Here is a 12,545-nt window from a genome sequence, read left to right on the forward strand (position 1 = left end):
GCAGGCTGGGAGGGTGATGAATGTTTAATGCAAACAACACCCCCAGCCTGGTGTCAGACAACAGCTCCTGCACAGCCCCTTTGATCCCAGCACAGCTTCCCAGCACTTCTGGGGTGCTCTGCCCCACACAACTCCATCACCTATATGCAAATCAGGGCCAATTACCATAAATGACTTCCCACTGCACTGGCTGGGAAGAAGGAAGGGCAAAATAATCGTGTGCCAAGCTCCAGGAGAGTCTGACTTGGGAAAGTCCAATATTCCCACTTCACTCCTGACGTTTTCTCCAAACAGCAAAAATCTCATCAACAGCCATCAGTCACCCACGTGCCATCCATGGGGCACTGGGCATGGATCCACTCCAGAGGATTTCAGGAAATGCCACTGGAAACAGGTCCCCAGACAGGGGGACCTCAGTGAAACCTCAGAGCCCTGAAGTGTGGAACTGAAAGGAAAAATGGAGATTGTGTTTGAACAAGGAGCTCCTCAGCTCTGTAATATTGACAGGACACAGGGAATGGCCCCCACTGCCAGGGGAAGGGATGGATGGGATTTTGGGAAGGAATTGTTCCCTGGGAGAGAGGGAAGGGGCTGGCACAGATGCCCAGAGGAGCTGTGGCTGCCCCTGGATCCCTGGCAGTGCCCAAGGCCACCTGGAGCAGCCTGGTCCACGGAAGGTGTCCCTGCCCATGGCAGGAGCTGGGATGAGATGAGATTTAAGGACTGTCCAGCCCAAACCACTCCAGGATTCTGGGATCTGCCAAAGTATTTAGGAAGCTGTGAAACCATTAATGCCCACATGTATCAATAACCTTATTAAGGACCAGCAATTAAACCAGTGGTCAGGTTTGATTAATAGTTCACCACTTCTTTTCTCTTAACAACTGAGGAGCTGCTCTTCATTTATTCCATTAAAAATTGTCAAAATCACTTGGAGAAGTAATCCCAAATTCCACTAGTACACAAGCAACAATGAGACCCATAAATCTAGGAAAAGTTATTTAAAACTAACAAGCTTTTAGTAGCTTTGCCCCCCAATTTAACAATGAGCAAGGAGCCTTATGAAAAACACATCTCAGAACAACAGAATTTGCATGTTTTGAAGCTGATCAAGACTCAAAACATCAAAATTCAACAGCACACCCAACCAGGTCAATGAAGACATGCATGCAGGTTGTTTTAAAACAAGAGAATTTCAAAAAGCATAAATAAAAGATGAATGTAATGCTTTGATTAGTACAAAAAATAGTGGGAAAACATTGTAGTGCTGTAAAACCCCTCACTTCTGCAGACTTGGACAGCTGAAGGCTTCCTGCATGTAGATGTTGCTGGTCTAATCGTGGGATTTGGGGCTGGAGGGAACTCCCTGGGGCTGCCAGCCCACGTTCCCAGCAGCTGCTGCAGGATTTCCCTCCATAACGGCTGCACAAGTGGAACATCCCTTAAAACATTTCAGGGTGCAAGAGAAGAGCTGAGCTGTTTCACAGCCTATCTCATGAACATCTGGTACCTCTCCAGCACTCCAGAAATTCAGTGCTCAGCATTAGGGAATCATCACTGAAATGGGGAAGGCCAAAGGACAACGCCCAGAATACTCTTTTTAAAAATAACTTTGGTTTCCTACTTTTGAAGTTTCTCTTGAGATGTTTGCTGTGACAAGATCTCCCTTGAAAGAATCTAAAGCTGCCCCAAAAAAACCCCAAGCACAGACCTTTCCCCCTCACATCTACAAACACAGCCAAGCCAAGGACAGAAAATCATCATTAGGGTTCACAGGAGTCACAAACAAATTTGCTGCTTAATTAGTGAAAAAAATGCATTTTGATTCTGTGCTTTAGAGGAGCAGCAAAGCCCCAAATATACATCTCTCAGATAAGCTGCAGTGCTGCCAAGCTGAAATACCTCCTTTTATGCAAAGTTAAACTATAAAGTCAAGCAGCACCTGAGAATTTATGTCCCTTCTCCCCACAATCTGGCTTCAGGCTGATCTTCATTACAGCTCCAAAGCAGCTATTTTGAATAAATACATTGCAAACAGCCATGAATTTAAACTGGGAACCAGACCTGGTCCTTGAGGTGCCTTTGAGGAAGGATCTGCTCAAATACTGAGGCCACAGCATTGTTTCCACCAGAGATTCCCTGATGCTGGAGGTTCTGGAAGGGCTCTGTAGAATAATGAGACTTTCCAGACTTTGGGTCTAGAAATTAAATCTGCTTGGAGAGTCCAAACCGGATCCAACTTAACCAGGAATTTTCCTGCTGCCGCAAGGAACAAAGGGAGAATTCCAGAAGCCAACAGAAGCCCAAATGTGGGTGGAAGATGCAGCTCCAGAAATTCCCCAGGAGCATTTTCAGTGGGAATCCACCCAAGGGAAGGTCATGAAGTGACACCTCAGCAGTTTGTTTTTTTTTTTGAAAGGATCAGACAAAGAGGGAAAAGACAAACAGCCCAGGAAAGGCTGCACAAGAGCATGATGTATAAAGCAGAGGGAATTACATAAATTACATAAAATGCAAAAAATTACATTGCCTTTCCTGCAATCTGTCATCCACAACCCAAGTTATTCCAAGCAGAAATTGGACTGACAGCAGGTTCTCAAGGGTTCCCATCGTTCACCCAGAGCAAGGCTTGTGCTGGAACTGCATTTTTGAGCCTCAACCAAAGCCCAGGAGGAACTCCTGCCACTGGGAGGAGGTGTAGGTGTGTGTGAACAGTGAAACCCATCTTCTCCTAGGAAGCAGTCCTCATGCTATCCAATATTCCTCATTTTTCCCCTAAATCATAGCTACTACATATGGGAAGAATGTTTATATTAACAAATTGCAGAAAGCTCTTTAACCCACCTGAAACCAAGCTGGGGGGAAAGGGTGGAAAATTAAACCACACTTAGTGTGAAACGTTAACTCATTGCAGAACTGTAAAACCCTACAAACCCCACCCTCCAAACAGTCTGAATAATTCCCCACCTTTCAAATATTCTGAATTTACATAAACTTAGTTGATATAAAATACAATATAAAGGAAAACTATCACAAAAGTAAAAGGACACTGCGTTGCTGCCCAGTTTTGCCCCAGCTCCATCATTTGCCGTCTCACTCACCCAGCCTTGGTGCCGTGGATCTCCTTCTCCTTCCCTTTGCCCTTGTCCTTGGCTTTGTCCTTGTCCTTGTCCTTGTCCCTGCCCTTGCGGCGCTCCCGGGACCCGCTGGGCGTTCTCCTGTGGCCAGACCTCTCGCTGCTGCGGCTGTAGGAGCGCTGCCGAGCCCGCGACCGCGACCTGCAGCGACACACAGACACCAGGTGGAGAAGGATCTTGGCAGAACCAGGGCATGCTGTACTCCAGCAAGAATTGGACAACCCTGGCCTGCAGGTGACCCAGTTACTTTGAAGGAACACAGGGACCCGCTGGCATTCTCCTGTGGCAGAACCTCTCCCTGCTGCGGCTGTAGGAGCGCTGCCATGCTCACGTCCATGACCTGCACAACCACAGAGACACCAGGTGCAGAAGGATCTTGATAGAACAAGGACATGCCCTACTCCTACAAGAACTGGACAGCCCTGGCCTGCAGGTGACATAGTTACTTTGAAGGAACACAGGGACACGCTGGGGGCTCTCCTACTAACATGCTACAAAATGGCTAACTATCTTACTATACAAGGTATTTCAAGGCTAAACTATCCAATTAAGAAATGACACCTAAATTATTTACTTTTAACCCAATAACTGATCACTCAAAGTCTGCAAGGCTGACTTTTCTGTCCAATTACAAAATACCACCCAAACCCCTAAAGAAGAAGGAGGACCAGTCTCCACCCTAAAACCTCCATCTTGCTTCATATCTATTACTATATCCTAAAACCCCAAACTCTGAGTTTCCTGCCCTGTGACATCACACATTTCTATTCAAACTCCACACCCACAATCCCAGTTCCATCATTCCATTTTGGAAGCTTCTCCATGGCCTCAGGTCAATGCAGTGTTCTCTTGGGGGTCAGTGCCTGGCAGAACAGAACTCCAAAATTCTCAGTGTCCAGAACTCCAACACTCCAAGATCAAGTCCAACCCAGCCCTAACACCCCAACTAAACCTGGCAGTGAGGGCCACATCCAGTCTGCTGTTAAACACATGCGGGGATGGTGACTGATACCTAAAGAGGCTCCCTGGAACAGAGGCTGGGCACTGTTAAAGCAATAAAGCAGGGATTTATTAAAATGCCTTCAAAGGATACACCTTGGGCAGCACATGAGCCTGACCAAGGCTACACCCAAAACAGACCCAAGATGGACCCCAGATCAGGAGTTCTCACCCTTTTACAAGTTTTGGTCCCTTTCTATGTTGGGTTCACTGTCCAGTTCCAGCTCCAGGTTGTGCAGTCCCACCCTCCCAGGTTCTCCCCTCCATCCCCTGCTGTTTGCACTTTTGGGGCTGAAGCTGCAGCGGTGTCCTTGGTTCTGGGGCTGGCCAAGGATTGTTCTGTGTGCCTGAGCTGTGATGAGAGCTGCTGGCACTGTGTGTGAGTTCAGAGTTATCCACTGTGAGAATGCAGCGCAGAATCTGGAAATATAAAGCTAAACTTAAGGCATCAGGTAGGCTGACAAGAAAAAATGACACCAAAGCAACTGGGGAAGAGATTCTGATTAAAACAGGTTCAGTCCTTAACAGGATCTACTGGGCTATCTAAACAAGCAGAAAACCCTTGTGAATAGCAGCCAGAGAGTGAAGGAAGGCTCTCCTTCACCAGAGAAAGAAGAGGCTGCTTCTAGGCAGACAAAAAGGATCCCCAAACTATAAATACCAAATTAGTCTAACAAAACACCACCAATTCTTCTGCCTTCCTCCACAGAGACATCTAGGTAACATTTTTCTCCAAAAAACACAGTGAGTGAAGTCAGACATCTGACATCAGCAGGCTTGGTTTGCTACCAAGGGTTTCATCTCCAGGTTTTGGAAGCTTTTGGCTACTCAGCCCTGAATACAAACACTTTTATAAATGCCTTAAAGTTCTAGAGTGAAAATTTCAGATCTTACTGTCCTACTTCATAGTTACAAAATTTTGTCATCAGAACAACCCATCAGCCATTTCTCACCAGCACTGCACCTCAGCCTTGTTGTATTTTATTATTTAATTTCAATACATTTAATAAATACATCTAATAACATAGCACATGTCACAATTTAATGTCACCTGTCACCTTTAAACTGACAATTTAGCAAAAGAAGTGAAAAAGAAAACATTGCTCCTGCTCTGAAAAGAGATGCAAAATAACTTAAAACAAACAATGGATTCATCCATTAACAAAATGGAAAAAAAGATCCAGAAGTATTAGGGCTGGTTCTTTGTGTGTCCCAAATTATTTCATTATTTCTGAATTTCTTGTAGAGGATTTTCTAAGTTTTATTTAATAATTTATCATGGATCAATGCTACCTGAGTGGGCAAGGGATCTTTGGGAAAAATCAAGTCACGTTTTCCTTGGTTCCTCTTACCTGAGCACCCTGGCCTTTGGAATGTGTCCCTCCAGGGCAGGGATGGAATGAGATGGGCTTTAAGGTCCTTCCCACCCCAAACCATGACTCTACAATTCCATGATTCCCATGAAAGCTCTGATGGCATCTTGTGGAGAAGTTCCATCAAGTACTGAGGGAAACGGGAGAATTTTCAAAACAGTGTAAAAAGTTTCTTTAGCACCTCTTGGAGTGCAAAACTCCCAAAGCCTTTAAAAGCCAAATCACACAGACAAAATCCCTCCTTTTATGAAACAACAACTGCTTAATAAAACTCAACAATAGACTAAGCAAAAGAAAATCCTCCATCCAGATGAGGCTATAAATTACATTTCTGGAATTTGTCCAGCACATGGGAGTTCAGGTCCCTGTTCCTGCCAGGAGCAGCTCCAGAGGTCAGGGCTGGGTTCCTGTTTCAGCAGCTGGTACCTTCCAACAGCAGCTCTCCCATCCTGGTCACTCTATTAACACTAATAAATAGATCAAATTACCACTGCAGTGCTGGATTCTTAACTGGAGAGCATTTGCTGGCTCAAAATGGATTTTTAGTGTGTCATCACAAATGTAAAAGCGTCCATCCATCCATCCTTACTCCTCAGGCAGAGGAAGTTTTGACTTGAAAGAGCATTCTGGATATTAACTCTAATTTTTGTTTGGCACAGAGACACTGTTTTTACAAACATCATGATGAGGCAGCACAGATTTACAGAGCACTGCCCTAAATCCAGTATTCCCAGGTAACCTTGGCTTCTCAGAACTCCGCAGGTAAGTCCAAAACAGAAAATAAACCCCAAACAAACAATGCCCTGCAAGCAACACAAATCACCTTTAATCAAGGCAGGGCCTCTCCTCATTTAATGGCACAGTCCTCCACCAGGAATAACAGGAATCTAAAATATTTACTGCTAAAGAATTCCAGTTTCTCAGCTCAAATCTGAACTGGAGTTCAGCTCTACCTATTGCAGGCGCAAATAAATTCAGCTCAGGCAGGCTGGATGCTCAGTTCCTGCATCTCTGCTCATTCCCACGTCTGTACAGAACTGGTGGCAGGTGACATTTATATACAGGAAACAGCTTTTAAAAATTAGAAGAGTCATTGCATCAAATTTCCCCATCCCTGGCAGTGTCCAAGGCAGGGATTGGAGCTCCCTGGGACAGTGGAAGGTGCCCCTGACACGGCACAGCCTCCCTGTGTCCCACCACCCTCACAGGGATGAATTCCTCCCCAATATCCCATCTAAACCTCCCCTCCCATCAGCTTCAGGCCATTCCCACTTGTCCCATTACTCCATGGCCTTGGGAAGAGTCTCACTCTACTGTTCCTTAATTCCTATTAAAGTATCTTGCAAGATCTACAGGACAGGAAATCAAGATAAAACTTCCTGAAATGGAGCTCCCAAAAGTCATCTGTGTCCCCAGCTCACCACCAAACCACAACAAAAGGCCACAGATCTGGCAGAGAAGACAGATTTTCTATTTTATCTGCTGTTGAAAAATAACAAGAATCACAATTAGTCCTATTAAAGCAAGACCCCAAATGTTCAAATTATGGAACTACCAGAGGGGGGGGAGAAAAAACCAAACCAAAAAACGAAGCTGTAGAGGAGATTTCCAGCATGGATCCCCTTCCCCCCCAACAACACCCAAAACACCCACCCACCATGCCAAAGGTTAAGTCATTTAGTCAAGTTCAAAGATCTTCAAAGGGTTCTTAGATCCAGATAAGCCCATATGTTCCCAAAATTCTGTGAAAAGCCATTACTTTCCAATCTGCTTTTCATGTCTAAGTTGCAGAACACACAGATGCTTGGCATCACTCGGGATCCCTAAGTTCTCACACCAGATAATCAAGGCTCACCAATAAGTTCCCTATCTCCAGCCCTAAGAAATGGCTTTATTCCATCAGCACTCGGGCCGCTTGTAAAAATTGAAAGTCTCCATAAAAGCCCATTCAGTTACTGCACAATAAGTGTTAATTTGCTAATTTCTTCACAGGTAATCAATTAAAATGTAAAATATTGGATAAAATTAGTTGCACTAAATTTAACAGCTGCTCCATAAGCATAATTAGTTTCACAAGGGCCATATGTATTCTGAGCAGAGACCGAGTTGAAACAAATAAGCGGATTTTAAAACAAGTTTGAGGAAATCTGCATTTAATTAGCAGGTGGGCACTACAACTGCATAATGTTTTTATACATTTATATTTATGAAGTGACAGAAGATCTAAAGGCTTTTTAAAATGGCGTTTATTGTTTGAATGGGAACTGTTTTGCTGCATGCTAAAGTGATTTAAATCCTTATAGCCCCGCTTTGAAAAAATCATAAATGGTGAAAGAAAACATGTGGAAAACTGTAAAACTAGAAAGAATTTGCGACAAAAAGCAGAGCCACATACCATAACCAAAAGGAAACTACACTTAATTAAATGTACACTACATCTGGAATATCAGCCTAATAAAACGTGCAACTATTAATTCTCATTGTTCTAAAGGAAATGAGGTCAGTGGCGTTTAGTATTTCCCCAATTATATTGCACTAAAGCACTGAACTCTATCTTAGAGGTCCAATCTAATCTCTTCAAAAGGTTACAACTGCAAAAGAGAGACTTTTTGAAATGGAAAGAGGAATTAGAGCCCAAAACCAAGACAAGGTTTGTTTTCTTCTCTTTGAGCCCTTCCACTTCCAGGAAAGATCAATTTTTGCACAAATAATCTGTTTTCTTGGCAAACAGCACCCCCCACTCCAAAGAAGGGTGCTGAGATGTCAACTACTCCCCTGGAATTCTTCTCAGCACCTCTCACCTGACACAAGCCTTATTAGATTATTTTTAGCTCAATGGCCACAAACAAAAGCCAACAAATTGAGGGCTCTTTAATACTTCAGCCATAAATCCAAGGGCTGGAACAATGGAACAACTGCGCTGCATCAAGCCTGGGCGCTCAGACTGCTAATAAAGCCAGAGTGCAAACACACAAGTAATTGCAGCAAAATGCCATGTTCTCCTTCAAAGCATATTAAGAGAAAGTTCCTTGTTTAACTCAACTTCACCACCAGGAAAAAAAAATCATGGTACGAGTTGCTGGAAAGGTAAAATAATTTTGGGTATCAATTGCAGTCATTCAGATGCAGAAATTATTAAAGATGTATATACAGTACAAATGTAGCTGCCTCCACAAAACATTGCAGGTTGTTATTAGTTTGCAATTTTAAAGTGCATGTCTTTGAGGAAGTTAAATACAGATAACATTTATGATAATAGTAACTTTTTTTAATTTACTGTTCAATATAAGGCGAGTGATAACAAAAGTAGGCAGCAGCAGAGTCAGAGTTTCAACCTGAAAGGAGACTGATGTTAAGAGGGAAAAGTTGTTTGAAACCAGGAGTTTGGACAGTTGTAAAGTGACAAAACATATTTCAGAATAAGGGAACATTTAAGATCTAAAAAATTATCATCCACAGTGCCAGAGAAAAGCAGGATGAAATAAAAACAAGAACTGGGACAACCATGAACTTTTTTGGAGATGATGTAAAATGTCTTTCCTCTAGGACTGCAACATTTAAACTTTCATGCAGCCCATTTCTTCCTGGTTGCCTTTTCCTCAGTCTAAGCAGGGACAGCTCTGGCATTTGGCTGGGAGAGGAAGAATTTCCTTGCTGGTGTCTTTGTGTGGCCAATTATGCCACATGCAGAGCTGAGGAAATGCATTCACCAAACACCAGCACCAACTCAGCCCAGCAACTCTGCACTTGTAAATCATGGTAACTACATCATCAAACATTTGGGGAGGTAAAGTTCCCTCAAATGTCATTTTGAAAAAGATGGAAAGGCAGCATGGAGAGGACAGGAATGCAGCCAGAGAGAAGAACCCAGGGATGGGACACTGCTGGAATTCTAAAGCAGCTGCTTTGGCACAACTTGAGCTCTCCAGACTCCTGGAAGAACCTCCTGCTCTGGATTCCAAGGGGGATGAAGGTGCCTCCTCTGCCACAACGCCTTGGTTATCCTGAGGAGTCCTTGGGAAGGACATCCAGCACGGCCTGGTCACCAGTGAGGAGCTGGAAAACCCACCAGAGATCAGCTGGGAGGAGGAGAACAACCCCAAACACATCGAGTTCCCTAAATCAGCCTAAATCAGTGCTGTGCCCAGAACCTGCATCCCCTGGGATCCAGGCACAGCTCCCTGCCTGCAGCCCATGGATGGAAGGGAGATACACCATTTATTTCTCTTGCCAATCTGCTTAAAGACTCCTTCCTAAAATTCAACTTCAAATTAAGATTATCAGATAAGAACCCATCTGGTTTTACCTGACATGAATTTCCCTCACCGGTTCTCAGAGTGTGTCCCAAAGCAGGACTTTTTTCTAACCCTATATTCCTGTAGCCATGTCATGGCTGAGCAGAAAAATCTGGAATCTAATTCTAATAATCTTTAGGGAATAAAATAAAAAAGAAACCAAAGTTAATACAGAAACTGGTACATTTTCTGAACATGTACATTATGTACAAATGTACATTACATTTACATTAACCAAAGTTAATACCAGAAACTGGTCCTATTAAATAAACAGCCAAAAATCCCTGACATTCCTTGTCCTTTCTCATTCAAAGCAGTCTTGGAGTTCAATGGCAAAAACCCTATATACACCTAAAAAAAAAAAGGGTGCAGTACTCAGCTGCAGGTACATTAGATAAAAACTTCCATATAAAATCAGAGTTAATGTTGATAAGGGAAGTAAATATCATTCCAATAATCTGGGAACAAAACAAAAAAAGGCTCAGTTGAGTTGAGAATACCCAGCTTATCTTCTGGACATACAAAAAGTTTAAAGCACAAGGTGAGGGAAAATCACAACAGTTGCTCATTTGCCACATAAAGACACCAACAAGGAAATTCCTTCCTCTCCCCAGCAAACCTCAGAACTCTCCCTGCTTAGGCTGAGGAAAAGCAACCAGAAAAAAAATGGGCTGAAGGAAAACTTAAATGCTGCCATCCTGGAGGAAAGACATTTTTTATTTTCTCCAAAAAAAGGGGAAAACTTGAATTCTACAGGAACAAACGAGCCCCACGTTCTATTAGCAAGCAGATCCATCAACCCCTGTAATTAATTCTTACAAGCACGTGGAGTTACTCCCTTCTCCAAGCAGCTGGAATCTATTTGAAAAAACAAAGGTGCAGCTTTCCTGCAGGACCCTGGACAAACAGGCCAGATTATCCCTCTCTGCCTGTGCAGGCATTAGTGCCTCTGCATCTGCCCTGGATGGATCCCAGAGCATGGAAAAGGCTCCAATTCATTCTCCAGATGGAATCACGAGCCAGGCAATTATTTGTTGTAAATTTGACAACACCTCTGATATTATGGTAAAATGTTAAGGGACAGACAGGAGAGATTTTCAGGTTGAGATTTTCCACTTCCCCTGTGCCTCAGCTCAGATTAATTACAGGTAAACAGTGCTCCTCTGTCTGGCTGGGACAAACCCAATAGTGCAGGTTTTGGGATCATAAAACCTCCAAGATTGAGGCCCCAGTGATGGGCTGAGCTTAAGGACTCTGTAATATTTGTGTGTCCTTACATCCCCAAATTGATATCAGACAGCTGAAGGGAATTACCTAAACAGATATTTGAAATCAGCTTACACGCCAGGACACCACCTGCTCTCAGAAACTGCAAAAAAAACCCAAAAATCCCAATTTTTGGTCAGCACCAGCACTGGCAACTGAGATCTCAAAGTGCCACCAGCACAGAGCCAAAATTCAAACAACAGAGGAAAAAAAACCTAAATATTCCTCATTCTTCAACACTGCAACACCTTTTAAAAGGCAAAGAAAAAATCTGCTTAAAGACAGGATTAAGGCATTTCCTAGAAATAAATATCTAATTTGGAAGACTGGGAATATTGAGACTGACTGGATTCATAATGACCACAAGCAACACAAATAATAACACCTGGATGAAAAGCTGTGTCTCTGCCTTTTCCTGAGTAAAACAAATGAACCCATTCTCTGTGCTCACAGCTTTTAAAAAAGGCAATTTTTCCTCTTTAATTCAGTGATAACCAGACAGGTTGAGGTTTAAATTCTATGAGATGTAACAAAATTTAAGGTTTTCCACCTGTACTTTTTACCACCACATGTTTATGAAGAATATAGATTTTTAAAATATCTTGTTTTCCCAAAATAAAAACAAAATAAACTTAACATTTTAAATGAAAATTGCTATAACTGGACTCCAGAAATAAGTCATGAATGGGCTTTAGAAACACACAAGAAAAACAAAAATATTTCACACCATCACACCAAAATCTTGGGGAAGGACAACATAACATAAAGAGTTTGGATATTTTGTGTTTATTTTCCAGTGCACACTTGATAAACACAGGGATAATTTCTGATTTCCATGCAAGTTGGATGCATCTCCCTTTAAATATTTTGCATGTAACAAACGCAGAGCAGACAGAGGAAGGCAGGGGCTGTTTTCAATATTCCCCTGGATGAAAACTGAACAGCTCCATCCCTGCAGGCTGCTGAAGAGCACGGAGCTGCCACCTTTACCAGCCTCAAAATCTCCTTTTCTGGGCGTTATCACCTCTAACCCTGCCCTGTCCCTCCCAAAGCCCAATTCTTATGGCTAATTAAAAACTCCAGGGAAGAAAACTCTCAATATTTCATTTACTATTATAAAAATTAGTGTTTTCCTCGTGGAATGTTACATAAAATAGTCAATAGTTACATAAGATATTGTCAAATATATCACACCAGAAAGAGAGAAACAATAAAATCTGGATTGTTTTTAAAAAATACATAAAGCAACAGAAGTACTTAATAATTATATTTCAAAATGTGTTCTGACTGTTCTGATCAGCTGATGGTGCTGAGCACAAACTGGTTGGTGTCAGTGCTAATTTCAATGGGGAATAAAGGTGAATTATGATGTGATTTCTACATAGCTAGGTTTTGTTAAAAAAAGGGTCTCATGGAATTTTCTCCTAAGCTCTGCTCTTTGTTTAAAACACAAAAGAATCCCAAAAATCCACAGC

At 42.6% G+C, this 12,545-nt stretch overlaps 1 long non-coding RNA gene across 1 annotated transcript in view; it reads right to left on the bottom strand.

Annotated features, from left to right (window-relative positions):
* Positions 1-3,106: 3,106 nt before the first annotated feature.
* The window catches only part of LOC115947687, a 23,517-nt gene continuing 14,078 nt past the window's right edge, over positions 3,107-12,545 (bottom strand). Inside the window, exon 3 of the long non-coding RNA XR_004081543.1 lies at positions 3,107-3,278. This is a non-coding gene — a long non-coding RNA (uncharacterized LOC115947687). The remainder of the gene's footprint in view (positions 3,279-12,545) is intronic.

This window comes from Geospiza fortis, unplaced genomic scaffold (assembly GCF_000277835.1).
Source record: "Geospiza fortis unplaced genomic scaffold, GeoFor_1.0 scaffold172, whole genome shotgun sequence".
In the NCBI taxonomy this organism is placed as follows: domain Eukaryota; kingdom Metazoa; phylum Chordata; class Aves; order Passeriformes; family Thraupidae; genus Geospiza; species Geospiza fortis.